Source organism: Apium graveolens, chromosome 10, assembly GCF_009905375.1.
Source record: "Apium graveolens cultivar Ventura chromosome 10, ASM990537v1, whole genome shotgun sequence".
Taxonomy (NCBI): Eukaryota; Viridiplantae; Streptophyta; class Magnoliopsida; order Apiales; family Apiaceae; genus Apium; species Apium graveolens.
The window spans coordinates 79,388,691-79,402,983 of record NC_133656.1 but is presented as its reverse complement, the minus strand read 5'-3'; positions in this window follow the sequence as shown (position 1 = coordinate 79,402,983).

Below are 14,293 nucleotides of genomic sequence, written 5' to 3'. Positions count from 1 at the left end.
AAGGGAGAGTTTGAGGCAAGGGATGATACGATGGCTAAGTATGTCCACCTAGTAAGAGCTGTGATGACTCAATTCAATGAATACCATGTTGAGCACATCCCAGGGGAGGAAAATGTTAAGGCAGATGCATTGTCAAAGTTTGCTTCGTCTGAGATAGAGGAAAGTTCAGGATGCATATAATTCCGTGTTTTGAATACACGAAGTATTCATGTTAAGCTCGTAGCTCCTATAGGGCTAGGGACTTCATGGATAGATCCCATTAAGGCCCATATTCAAACTGGTTGGCTTCCAAATGACGCGACTGAAGCACGGAAGTTGGATGTTCGAGCACTGAGATACTCCTTGAGGATTTTATATAAAAGATCTTATGTAGTTCCCTACTTAAGATGTCTCAGGCCCGATGAGGCACATTTGGCTCTTGAAGAAGTACATGAGGGTATCTGTGGGAAACACTTGGGGGGCAGAGTACTGGCTCATAAGATAACCCATTTAGGCTTCTATTGGCCAGAGATGATGGTCGATGCCAAAGAGTATGTGAAGAGGTGTGATCGCTGTCATAAATATGCACCTGTCATTCGACAACCCCCCGAGATATTGACCTCTATCAACTCTCCCAACCCATTTGCCATGTGGGGAATGGATATACTTGGACCTTTCCCCATGGCCATGGCACAAAGGAAGTTCCTGATTGTAGCCATTGATTATTTTGCTAAATGGATTGAAGCCAAGCCTTTGGCCAAAATCGCAACTAAACAGGTTGCACAATTCCTGTGGGAAAACATCATGTGCCGATATGGAATTTCCCGTATCCTGTTACCGATAATGGAACACAGTTCAACAATGAGGAATTCAAGAAGTATAGTGAGGAGAATGAGATTGAGTTACGATTTACCTCCGTAGCTCACCCGCAAGCCAATGGGCAAGCGGAAGTGACAAATCGAATAATCCTGGATGGACTAAAGAAGAGGATCGAGAAGTCAAGGAATAACTGGGTGGATGAAATACTCCCAATATTATGGGCGTATAGGACTACTTGTAGAGTCACGACTAGCGCAACTCCCTTTATGTTAGCATATGGGGCAGAAGCGGTTGTTCCTGTAGAGATATCACATTCGTCTCCCAGGATTCAAGCTTTTAGTGTTGAAGAAAATGAGGAAGGGCAAAGGTTAGCCCTGGATCTAATTGATGAAGTACGCGATGAGGCACATGCGAAGATAGTGGAATATCAGAAAAAGGCTTCATTCTACTACAACCTAAGGGTGAAGGAAAGGTTCTTCAAATAAGGTGACCTAGTTCTGAGGAAGGTGGAAGCTTCTGGTATTGGGCAGAAAAGGAAACTTGCCCCAAATTGAAAAGGGCCATACAAGGTCAAAAGTGTTCAAGAAAGAGGAACCTACAAGCTGGAGACTATGGATGGTTTTGAAGTCCTGAGAACTTGGCATGCACAAAACCTGAAGATTTACTATATGTAAAATGATTGAGCACGATTCACACTTGTCAAGATGACAAGTAGGTTGAAAAGCACCTTGAAGCTTTGCTTGCTTAGGATTTACATGTTTTAGTTTTATTTTGAGGATTATTAAGACTTGTGTAAGGGATGAATCCCATTAGTTTATGAAATTTAGGAGGTTTTTGAAATATGTTTAAATCCCTGTGGCATGGCAAGTGAACTAAGTGCATGAGATGAAAGCATAAAGCTCGATAAATAAACTGGTTCAAATAAATAGTACAAAGTCTGATAAAAAAAGTCTCAAAGACAAAGTAAAATAACTAAGCCACGCAGGGCTAGAAAATCTCTAAGGAGCAGAGGTGCCCTCAGCATCCATATCATCATCTTCACCACTCTCGCTGGATGTCTCAGTGGTCCCGGAGGAAGAAGAGCTATCATCTGCAGATGGCCTAGAGGATGACTCGGGATGAGGAAGACGCGGGTCCTGAGGGGTACGATCCGAGACAACCACACGGGTGTGAAACCTCTGTAGTAAAGCCTCATCGTCAGGGCAGACATAGTCCGCTGGGTTAATATCAGGACAACCCTCGTTCACGGTCCCAAGGGCCATGTCCCAGCCAGTCCAAAAGAACTCAGGGAACACCGAGTCGTCCCTCACCCTCATAGACTGAGTGAACTCCTCTGAATCCAAGTAGTTGCCAATCGCCTTATCCTTCTCAGCCCTTAGCATAACCAGCTCAGTATTGGACTCTCCGAGCTCTTCCTCCTTACGCTTCAACTTTCACTCCAAAGAAGCGTACTTCCTCTACTGCTTTCTAAGGGAATTGTCAGCCTTGTTCGAAGCCCTCTTCCATGATTCAGCTTGCCTCACAGCGCCTTGGAAGGAGGCATTAGACTGAAACGAAACAATAAACAAAGATATAAGGTAAGTAAATGCTACAAGTAAAAAGAAAGTGAAGTTGTAAGGAAGAGACGTACCGAGGCCAAGGACTGGGCTCTCATGAGCTTTATCCTCTCCAGGTCTGGGGCAACCACAACATCAGTGAAGTCCTTGGGGGTTACACCATGGTAAGACCAATGTTTTGTGGATCCAACCACAGTATCCCCTTGGCGGAATCCCCACAAAGGCTGGAAAGCGCCAGTGGCAGCGGAGGCAGGAGCAGCAGCAGAGATAGGGGCATTTTGAGCTTCAGTTCCCTGAGCAGAAACCTCCACCATGGGCTCCTTATGCTTCCTTAAGAAGCTAGGCTCTGTAACCTTCCTCTGAGTGTCCAGTCCCGCAAGGCAAGCCTTCTCCATCCTCGCGGTCTCCTCGACAACAGGCACGTTATCCTCATTAATTTCCTTAGCAGGTGCAAAAATAAGAGAAAAATAAAAATAAGTGGTGTCAATAATGCATGAAAGAAAATAGAAACGAGAAGGGAAGAAAAATACCCTGTTGAGAAACTGAGAAGAGCCCCACGTGGATAAGGGAAAACTCCTCTAAAAGAGTCCCGCTGACAGTGGCACCATCATCCCGAGTAGGCTAATCATAAATGATAGTTTTCTCGGTGGTTAGGTGAATGGATTTGAGGCTACCATCGCTAACCTTCCCGAAGGAAGATCTGAAGAGGGTGCCCCAGTCCCCATTCTCCCACCTTAATCCGACAAAACTACTCCTCCAATATTGGTTATTGTCGAGAATGGAAGCACTATTAAAAATATGTTTACACTTGGGACCTTTTTAATGTAGACCCAACCACAGATACTCTAAGAACTGTTATAACACTGTAAGATTTTCCTAAAAACTGCTACTGATAAAGGAAAACCTCCCCTAAGACAACAAACTATGAAACATAAAATGTTCCTCCAGGCGTTTGGAGGAAGCTGACAGGGGTTAATTTGCAAGTCTTCTAAAAGGTGGGGAATGAAAGGATAAAAAGGAAACATAAGCCCAGCATCAAGGGCATCTGTGTAAACAAAAAGAGTGTCGGGTTTCCAGTGGCAAGTACGGTCGCCACCATCAACTGGAACTAGTCTAAGAGGGGGACGAACATTATAACGTGCATTTAACTTATCATAATCTATATTGTGCCATGTGTTGCAATGATCAAAAGAGTCAAGATGTGCATTTGAGGGATATTTGTCCCCCTAGTGTTAATCATATCTGACAAAGAAATGTAAGAAGAGCAGATTTCGATATCCTTACCTCGTTTCGAAGCTGAGGCAATCTTAGCAGCTCTTTCAGAATTCGTGTATGCCATTGAGGGAGATTGAAGGAAACTTGAAACCTTGAAAGGGGAGGGAGGCCGGAAAAGGCTAAGAAGGTTGCCAGAAAATTCCTAAAAAGAGGGAGGAGTGTTGAGAGGAGAGAAGAGTGTTTGAGAAATGAAAAGTGTGAAATGAGAAGTGTGAATGAAATCACACTCCCCCTCCCCTCTTATATAGCCTCTCCAACCAAGCATTTGGGCCTGTCAAAAGCCCATTTAGGCCCAAGTTTGGAACATTCCAGAAAGATCCAAAAAATTCTGGAGGGAAAATATATATTAAATTATATATAAAATAAATTTAAAAATATGGAGGGCATTCTAGAACATTCTGGAACTTGGGCTTTGAAGCCCATGAAGAATGGCCCAACAAAAGGCCCAAGATCTGGAGAATTCCAGAATAGGCTGATCAAAGTATGTACATAAATATTTAAAGTTTTAAAGGACCAGCCCAAATCGTTTGGGCCTGAAAAAGAACAGCAAGCCTAGATGAAGGCCCAAATATTTGAATTGAAGGCCATGCAAAATAAAGGCCCGGAAAATTTATGGGCCCAAGGAAGCCCAAAATCAAGAGAAAAGCCCAGAAAGTGGATGGGGAAAAAATTATTATTATTTTAATTATATAATAATAAAAATCCTGACCCAATTCGATCAGAATTTCTATTAGTTTTCTGATCGAATGATTGAGGTCGAAATAAACTTCGACTAGAAAAATGTTGGCTGTTTATTAGGTCAAAAATTGGTTTGTCAAGAAAAATCTTGACTGAAAGGATCAGGATTCTGGTAAAAAATCTTGACCCTGAAGGAAATTTGACCAGGAGAAGGCCCAGGTTCCTGGTCGAAAGGTTCTCCTCGAAAAACTCTTCGACCAAGGCAAGGAGGAGGCATATTTCGGTCAAAAACAAAAAATCCTGACCAAAAAGGACAGGATCCTGGTCGCCAAAAAAAAGGGGGGGTGAAATCATGATCGAAATTCGACCAGGAATTGTGCTCGAATGAATCATGCCTGAAACAGCTTCGACTTGGGCAATTCAGGGGTTAATTCGACTAGGATCCTGGTCGAACAGGATTCCTGATCGAAGAGTATATAAAAAAAAAGAAAAGGAAAAAAGAAGAAAAAGAAGAAAAATCCTGGAAAAATTGAAGAAATTAAGGAAATTCCTTAAAAAAAATTCTGAAAAATATGAATATTTTTGGAAAATTGGGAATAATTCCTGAAAATTAAGAATAAGTCCGGAAATCAAGGATAAATTCTGAAAATTGGGAATAAATTCTGGGAAATTAAGGAAAAATCTCAAAATTAGGGGAAAAATTCCTGGAAATTAAGAAGAAAATCCCTGAATTAAGGAAAAATTCCAGAAAATTGGAAGAAATCCCAGAAATTAGGGAAAATCCCAAAAATTAGGGGAAAAGTCCCGGAGATTATGATAACTCCTAAAATAATAGGAATAAAAGCAAATCGCTATAAATGTGTAGGTCGCTCCACACTTTACGCAAAAACAATACCCTATAAGGGAACGAATGAACTTAACTTCTGCGAAATATAGTCACTGTTTCTCAAAAGTTGGAGGGAAAATGATAGGGAAGAAAATAAGGCCTGGGTATGTAATTAATATTACATTAATTATACCAGAATTAGGCTGAAAGAAAGGCCCATTTCAGAGGGCCCAAAATCCTAAATATTAATTAATTTCGTAATTAATTAATAAGGGATAAGTCAGCTGATAAGATGAGTCCTAGTGGAGAAATAAATCCTTGTAGATTGGCCTCAAAGGAACCTGGTGGGATAAGGAATCAGCTTCCTACCTCTTAGGACTCCAAAGTCCATTCTAATTCTGAGACTCGCCCACCAAGTCTCTTAACCCAAGTCCAATTCAAGGACTCCCAACATCTATATAAGGGGTCTCACTCCACAGATCAAAACTATGTTTTTTGACTTGATCCTTTACATACAGCAAGGTACGTACGCATCTTGTAGGCTATCTTTGTGATACCCTTCACCATAAGAGCACACAGTTGCATCATCTCTGCATCAACATCCACTTCAGATAAATTTTCAGGTTCTGAATCATCATCATCAGAATCTGATGACTCTGAATCAGACTGTATGATGAGAGCCTTTCCTTTTGCCTTCCTAGAGACAATTGGCTTTTCTTCAGTCTTTAAAGCAACTGTCTTAGACTTCCCTCCATGCCTCTTCTTTCTTTGCTCCATCTCAAGTTCATGAGTCTTGAGCATCCCATAGATTTCATCAAGAGACATATCAGCAAGTTCATGGTTGTCTCTTATTGTAGTAGCTTTCAAATCCCACTTTTCAGGAAGAGCTAGTAGGAATTTCAGATTTGAATCTTCTGTATCATATTCCTTATCCACTAGTGACAGATCATTCAACAGCTTTGTGAATCTGTCATATGTCTCAGTTAGTGACTCGTCAGATTTTGAGTCAAAGTGCTCATACTCCTATATGAGTATTGTCTTCCTGTTCTTTTTTATGGCATTGGTTCCTTGACATCTCACTTCCAATGCATCCCAGATTTCTTTTGCAGTCTTGTATCCAATCACCCTGTTTGACATGACATTGTCAAGTGCACTATGAAGCAAGTGTCTTACTTTTGCATCCTTGCCTAGTGAAGAGATGTCTTCAGTGGTGAGTTATCTCTTTTCTTTGGAAATCATCTTTTATGGCTCATTCCCAACTAAAACAGAAAGCTTTGTGGGCTTGTATGGACCATCATAATTTTTTTCTAAATATTCTGGATCTATAGCTTCCAGAAACATGGCCATCTTCATACTCTATACAGGGCACTCAAACACCCTGAGTATAGGAACCCTGATGATTTCATATCTACTGGTGTTTTGAATGGGTTGAACCTTTGCAGGTTCATGAGGGTCTTGTGTTTTTGATTGATCAGACATGATTGATTGTTTATTTGGATCTTAACTGTTTGTAAGCTTAACAGATTGGCTCTGATACCACTTGTTAGGCCTCAATGATACTATAGAAGGGGTTTGAATATAGTATCTACAATCAATATATCAAACTCTGTTACAGTAGGTTTAATCTACTCTCTCAGTGATGTATGATATCACTAAGAGCTGCTAGGGTTACAATGAATAATATACTCGTGAATGATAACACTTATAGTGTAAACCCTAATCTGTGTTTATATACTACACAGTTACAAGATATCTCCTAACTGATATGATAATGATTCTGTTTCCTAGAATACATCAATAAGAGATTATTTACTTGTTTAATCCATATCCTCTCCTGTAAATCAGCTGCTTTCCTTATCTGAAGTGTACCCACACTTAAGTCCTGATATAAGTCTGACGCCTTAAGTTTTGATAACTTCATGTCTTCAGTAAGTTCTGATTTCCAGTTAAGTTCTGATACTAAGTTCTGAAACTAAACATTTCAGATTAGACATGACATCACAAATATATCTAACAGGATCGACTTAAGATAATATTTGACTTACTCCAGAAAAAATGAGGGAGGTTGGCTATTTATAAGTAATGGAGGAAGATACTTATGCTCTAGAGATTTTTTTGGAGAAAAGAGAAGAGCAGGGATGTGAGGAGAAGAGTAGAGAAATAGTAGAAGAAAATAAATAAGTCGTGTACTTTTGAGTTTTTGTAAAAAAGAGAGAAAGTGATTATGAAAAAGAAGATAATGTGAGAGGATTTTTTCAAATCTTCCATTTTATTTTGGGGGAAAATTATAGAAAATTTTCTCTCTTGATCACTTCTCTTCTCTAGTCAAAAAACTCGGGAGCACTCCTAGGAAGGAAAATTTTAAAATTATCTTTTCTCTTCTCTTCTATTCTCTCCATTTTTAAACTCTGGAGCACAGAGTAAAATAAGGAATCTGTTAGGTCACACAACACTGTAGAAGGGGGTTGAATACAGTGTTATTACAATCAAATCGATCTTGAACACAAGTAACAGTAAACAGGTATATTCAATATAATAAACTCTATTACAATAGAACTGTTCTCTCTCAGTGATGAACAAATATTACTAAGAGCTGCTAGGTTACAATGTATAATCTTCTCGATAATGATAACACATATAGTGTAAACCCAAAGTCTACGTTTATATAGTACACAGTTACAAGATAACTTCTAATTGATATGAAATATAATTTTGTCTCCTAAAATATATCAATCAGATATCTTCTACAAGTCTTCTAGTCTTCTAACTCTTTATATGAATATCTTCTTTTGTTTTAGTATCGATCTTCTACTGTAAATCAGCTTCCTTCCTTATATGAAAGTCCTCCCGTACTTAAGTTCTGAAATGACCTTAAGTTCTGATATGAAGTTCTGACTTCCAGTAAGTCCTGATTTGTCCTGTTGTTACGTTCTGAAAACAAAACATAAATTATATTAGACATGACATCTCAAATATATCTAACAATCTTCCCCAACTTATAAATTATGCAAAATATACAAGTTAATAGATTTGATGATGTCAAAAACATTTAAGTACAAATGTAATAAGAGTTTAACTAGATCACTAACTACAACTTACAGTCCTTGTAGCTTTTACCAATCTCACTAAGTTAATCTGAATCCATGATGATTCTTGACAAAGTGTGATATCAGCTTTTCTTTTTTAATCCTCAGGACTTGAGAAAGTGTAGTCTTGACTTGTTTCATCTCTTCATTCTGGCTTCCAACCTGGTAGATTGCAGTCCTTAAAGCAGATATACGGTTTCTTTCTAAACCATCATTCAGTCTTATTACCCTAGGATGAGAAGAATCTTCATTGTAGCACAAACATTTCTCTTTCAGTATCTCTTCAAGCTTAGCAGAATTCTTCTTCATTGGAATTTCACTTCCATCATTTTCAACAATATTAGGAACGAATTCTGTAACTCCTGAACCAGAAATTCTTGCTTTATCTTTGATGGTCTTCAATATGAACTTTGACCATCTCCTGGTAATATCAGACTTTACCTCTAAAAGGTAATGAAAGAATTGAAGTTCTTTCAATGATTTGTTCAGCACATCTGATTCTGACATATGATATGTCCTTCCATCTTCAAGAAATAGAATCAGATTTTCCTTAACATTGTGCTTGTTTTGAACATACAATACCACTTGAACAGATATAACTTTATCAAGATGTTTATGTGTAACATCTTCAAGTGGTATGTCAGTCAATAGAAATGGATCTCTAGTAGCAACTTCAACTCCTGTTTTAATCTTTGCTTCATCAGAACCTAGTCCAGCCCTGTCTTTTGGTTCTCTAGCATTTAACCCAATAGTCATGAAAGTAGACAACAGTTGGCTTTGCTTTGGATCTGATGGTTTAACATTTTTCCACAAAAGTTTCTTTTTATCAGCTACTTTCAATTTGTCTAAATCAACTTGAGCACTGTCAGAGGTTGACTTGATAACTTTATCAGAACTTGCTGTTTCAGTTATAGCTTGCTGTTCTTGACTCTGAACAACTTGAGCCTTGTCAGAGGTTGTCTTTGATTCTTCAGAAATCTTCTTTCTTTTCAGAGTTTGAACATCTTTATCTTTAGCAAGAATATCATCAGTACTTTGAACCATTTTGCACACTAGCTTTATCAGAATTTGAGGAATTTTCATCTCCAGTGGCTTGGTTGGTTCATCAACTTTTCCTTTCCCTTTGTCTTTGGGATCAATCTCAGTCTGTGATTTAGTATTGGCTTCAGATGCCTCAGTTTGTGACTTCTCCTTGATCACAATGCCTTTTTCCTTAGGCCTTGAAGGTTTCTTTGCAACAGAAGCTTTTGGCTTTAGATTTTTTTTTCAGCTTTAAATCTAGCTTCTTCCTCCTTGAGATTTTCTAAATCCATTCCTGGATTATGCTTCAGAAATAATCTTCTAGCAATTTCCTCATCAAGTGTTTGAATCTTGGGATCCTTGTAGTAGGCAGTAGTCTGCTTTCCCTTGAGCTTCAGAGTTTGCATGAACTTTTGAGAATCTTGACTTCCACCTTGTATCAGAACATCAGGTTTTGTCAGACTTTGCTCATCAGAACTTGATATCAGATTTTGAGTTTCAGTACTTGCTATTAGATTTTGAGTTTGAGTAGCTTCAGAACTTGTCTTCTTTTGAGTAGAAGATTTGCTTGCATCAGTACTTAGTTTCCTTGAAGAAACCTTGTTGCTCTGCCCTTTACTTTGAACTTGACCTCCACCCTTGCTAGGGTTTCCCTGGTCATCAGCTTCATCATCTTTCTTCTTCAGTAATTGATCATTTGAGCATTTGAACTTAACTATCTTCTCCCCCTTTTTGGCATCATCTGGTAGTAGGAGTGAGAGAAGAAGTTCTATTGATGATTGAATATCATTCAATTGAGCCTGTTGAGAAGCTTGATTTGCCAGAACCTCAGAAATTTGGGCCTGTTGCTTCTCTTGTGTTTTCTCAGTTGCTTCTACCTTTTCAGAAATAGGTCTGATAAACCTATTTTTGTCAAGCTTGGTCTCCATTTCTAGCTTTTCAGCTTTTTCTAGAAGCTTATCGACCTTTTCTTGAGTTGCACAGTGTAGACCTTGAAGATTCTTGGTAGATAGAGCAGTGATCTTGAGTTGTGTCTTGACATCAGAATTTATCACAAGCTCATCAGCTTTAGCAATGTGCTCTGTCAGAACTTTAGAGCTTGGAATGAAATGAGTTTCATTCCACTTCTTGGTCCACTCTACACCTCTGTGAGTATCCTCCCAAGGAACATGTGTAGCTTGCTCAACAAACTTCTTAACCAATGCTTCCTTTCCCAGAATGGGAGCTGGAGTATCAACAGAAACACTGGCTTCAGAACTTGAATAAGATTCATTATGTTCTGACAGCACTACAGTGTGTGAAGCAACTGGAGATTCAGCAACAACTTCATCTAAATTCTGAGCATCAGAATTTATCTCCAGATTTGGTGTAGATGGTGTAGATGGTATCTCAGCATCAACATTTAAGATAGGAGAAGGAGTTGGAGATTGCTGAGTTTCTGTTGGTGCAGCGTCCAGATAAAGAACACTGGGTATATTCAGATTGTGAATATCTATGTCAAAATTTGTAGATTATTCTTCAGCATCATCTGTAGCTTCAATAGGAGAGACATGAGGTGTTACCACTGTATCAGGAACAATGTCTTTGTCTTTAGCTGTAGGTTCCAGAGATTCAATGATAATTGGCTCTAGTGAGATCAAAGATTCCTGGTCTCCTTCCTCAGCTTCAGTTGCTTTAGCAGCAGAATTTACCGATCTATTTCTCTTCAAAGTATCAGAACTTTGAGCTGCAGTTTCTTTCTGAGAAGTAATATTCTCAGCTTCAATTGTCACAGGTTCTGATGCATGAACCTGTGCTTCCTTGTAATTATTCCATCACTATCAGTTTTGTTTCTGAACACCCACTTTGTGCCAATAACTGATCTATTCTTTGGTCTTCGCACTAGGGTCCAGAATTTATTTCTTTCAAATTCATTTAACTCTTCCTGCATTGCTTACACCCAATAATCATCTTGAAGAGCTTCTTCCACTTTCTTTGGTTCAGTCTGAGATAGAAAAGAGTGATAAAGACATTCATTTGATGTTGTAGTTCTAGTTCTGACACCTGCTTCAGGATCCCCAATAATTAAGTCAGGTTTGTGTGATTTGGTCCACTTTCTTGCAGATGGAAGTTGATTTCTAGAACTGGATCCTCCCCCATGATCCATGCTTTCTCCATCAGAATTTTTTGATGCTCCCCCTAAAGTTATGCTCTCTAAATTTTCAGAATTTGAGTTGGTTCCTTTAGGATTTGAAGAATCAGAGTTTCCAGAATTATCAGAATTTGGCTCATCAGAACTTGATGAATCAGAACTTGAAGAACCAGTGCCAGGTTCTGATGCTTCTTGAGAGTCTTGAGTTGTGGTGGGATCTTCAGCTTGCTCCCCCTGGACAGGTGCATTTTCCTTTGGAGTTGTTACCACAGTATAAATGACATCAGAACTTAACCCGTCAGAACTTACAGGATCAGAGTTTAAGTCATCAGAATTTACAGAATCAGAATTTAAGTCTTCATTTTCAAATCTCAGCTTATCGTGATTATTTAAATCTTCAAGTCCAGTAATCTTCTTATCATCAAAAGATACATTGATAGATTCCATGACAACCCTTGTTCTTAAATTGTAGACTCTGAAGGCTTTTGTCGAAAGTGGATATCCAACAAAAATTCCTTCATCAGCTTTTAGATCAAATTTTGACAGCTGTTCAGGATGAGTCTTAAGAACAAAACACTTACATCCAAATACATGCAAGTATTTCAGATTTGGCTTCTTTTTCTTCACCATCTCATATGGTGTTTTTCCATGCTTGTTTATGAGTGTAGCATTCTGTGTAAAATAAGCAGTCTGCACAGCTTCAGCCCAAAAGTAGGTAGGTAGCTTCGCTTCATCAAGCATAGTTCGTGCAGCTTCAATTAGAGTCCTGTTCTTTCTTTCTACAACTCCATTTTGTTGTGGAGTTCCAGGTGCAGAAAATTCTTGTTTGATTCCATGCTCTTTGCAGAACTCTTCCATGATTGAATTCTTAAACTCAGTGCCATTATCACTTCTTATAATTTTAACAGAATCTTTGACCAACTTATCTAGCTGTCTGACATGATCAGTTAGAGTAGATGCAGTTTTATTCTTCTTGTGCAGGAAATACACCTAAGTGTACCTTGTGAACTCATCCACTATAACCATAGCATATTTCTTCTTTGCAATAGACATGATATTGACTGGACCAAATAGATCAACATACAGTAGGTGATAAGGCTCAAGAATTGAGGATTCAGTTTTGCTCTTGAAAGAAGATTTTCTTTGTTTTGCCTTTGGACATGAATCACAAAGGCCATCAGGAGCAAATACTGATTTTGGCAGTCCTCTCACAAGATCTTTCTTTACAAGCTCATTTATGTTGTTGAAATTTAAATGAGAGAGTTTTTTGTGCTAATTCCAGCTTTCTTCAATTGATGCTCTACTCAACAGACAGATTGCAGAACCATCAGAACTTGTTGAAAGTCTGGCTTCATAAATGTTACCATGCCTGTAACCTTTCAGAACCACTTTTCCTGTAGAATTGCTTACAACTTCACAATGTTCTTAAAGAAATCCACATGATAACCTCTGTCACAGACTTGACTCACATTTAGCAGATTGTGTTTAAGTCTTGAGATAAGAGCTATTGATTCAATGATGACATTCCCAAGATTGATATTGCCATATCCCAGAGTTTTTCCCATATTGCCATCTCCATAAGAAACTCCTGGGCCAGCTTTCTCCACAATATCTGATAGCAGGGCTTTATTTCCAGTCATATGTCCTGAACATCCACTGTCCAGCACTAGGATATCTTTCCTGTTGCCCTGAATCACAAAGACCACTAATGGTTAGTTTTAAGGACCCAGACTTGCTTGGATCCTTTGGCCTTTTTAAGTTTGTTAGCATTTGCAGCGGATTCAGTTTCAGAGTTTATGCTAGCATGCTGTTTATCAGAACTTATATCAGACTTTGCATCAGACTTTACACTAGAAGGAATTAAAGTAACTTTCTTCAAAGAAGGTTTTATTTGATAATAATTATAGTACAAACTATGATATTCCTTATAAGTATAAATGGAATGCCATAAACTACCACAATGAAAACAAGGATTTTGTGGCTTAATCCTAACAGATTGACTCTTAAATCCTGATCTAGGGGGTAAAGAGTTTATACTTTTATTTTTCCTGCAAAAAGAAGCAAGATGTTTAGAGTTTCCATAGTTATAATATTTCTTTCTAGGAGCATTAGGAACAGGCATATAATTATTGCTTTTGGTCACACCTTCCTTTCCATTCCTATTTTTCCTAGCTTCCTTTACCTTGTTGACATTCTTAATCTCTTTCAGCTTATGGTTAAGCTGCTTCTTTGTCATTAAGCCTATGTTGACTTTAGCGGGTTTATCCTATTTTAATTTGTCAAAAGTTGACTTATCCTTAACTTCTGTCACAGACTCTTTCATCTTTTCAAAATCATAATTTACAGTTTTAGCTACAAACTTAACAGGATTTACCTTTGGCTTAGCAGTCTGTTTAACAACAATTGGCTCAATTTGTTCAGTTCCTTTTTCACTTTTATCATCTCCATAACCTAAGCCCTCTCTCCAGTTTCCACTACTTCGTAAATTCTGAATTGTTCTGCCAGAGTTAGTCCAAGTTCTGATAATCTCTCTTTCCTTTTCTAACTCAGTTTTTAGAGATTTATTCAATTTTAGTAATTCATCTCTAACATAAAAAACATCATCTCTTTCTTTCTGAGTTTGATGGAACATAACTAAATCTTTTTCTAAATAATCATTCCTTTTCTTAAAAGTAAGATTTTCAGAAGTTAATCTTTCACATGTTAAAGTTTGATCTCTATAACTAATATACATGGTTTTAAGATATAATCTCAACTCAATAATATCATTATTATGAAAGGCATAAGTTGTTTGAGGTACCTTCAATTCATCAGTTTCAGGACTGCCATCAGAATTTGCCATCAGGGCATAGTTCACCTCATGTTCAGAATCTGAAGTGTCTGTCCAGCTTTTCTTCTTTGTGACCAGTGTCGTGCCTTTATC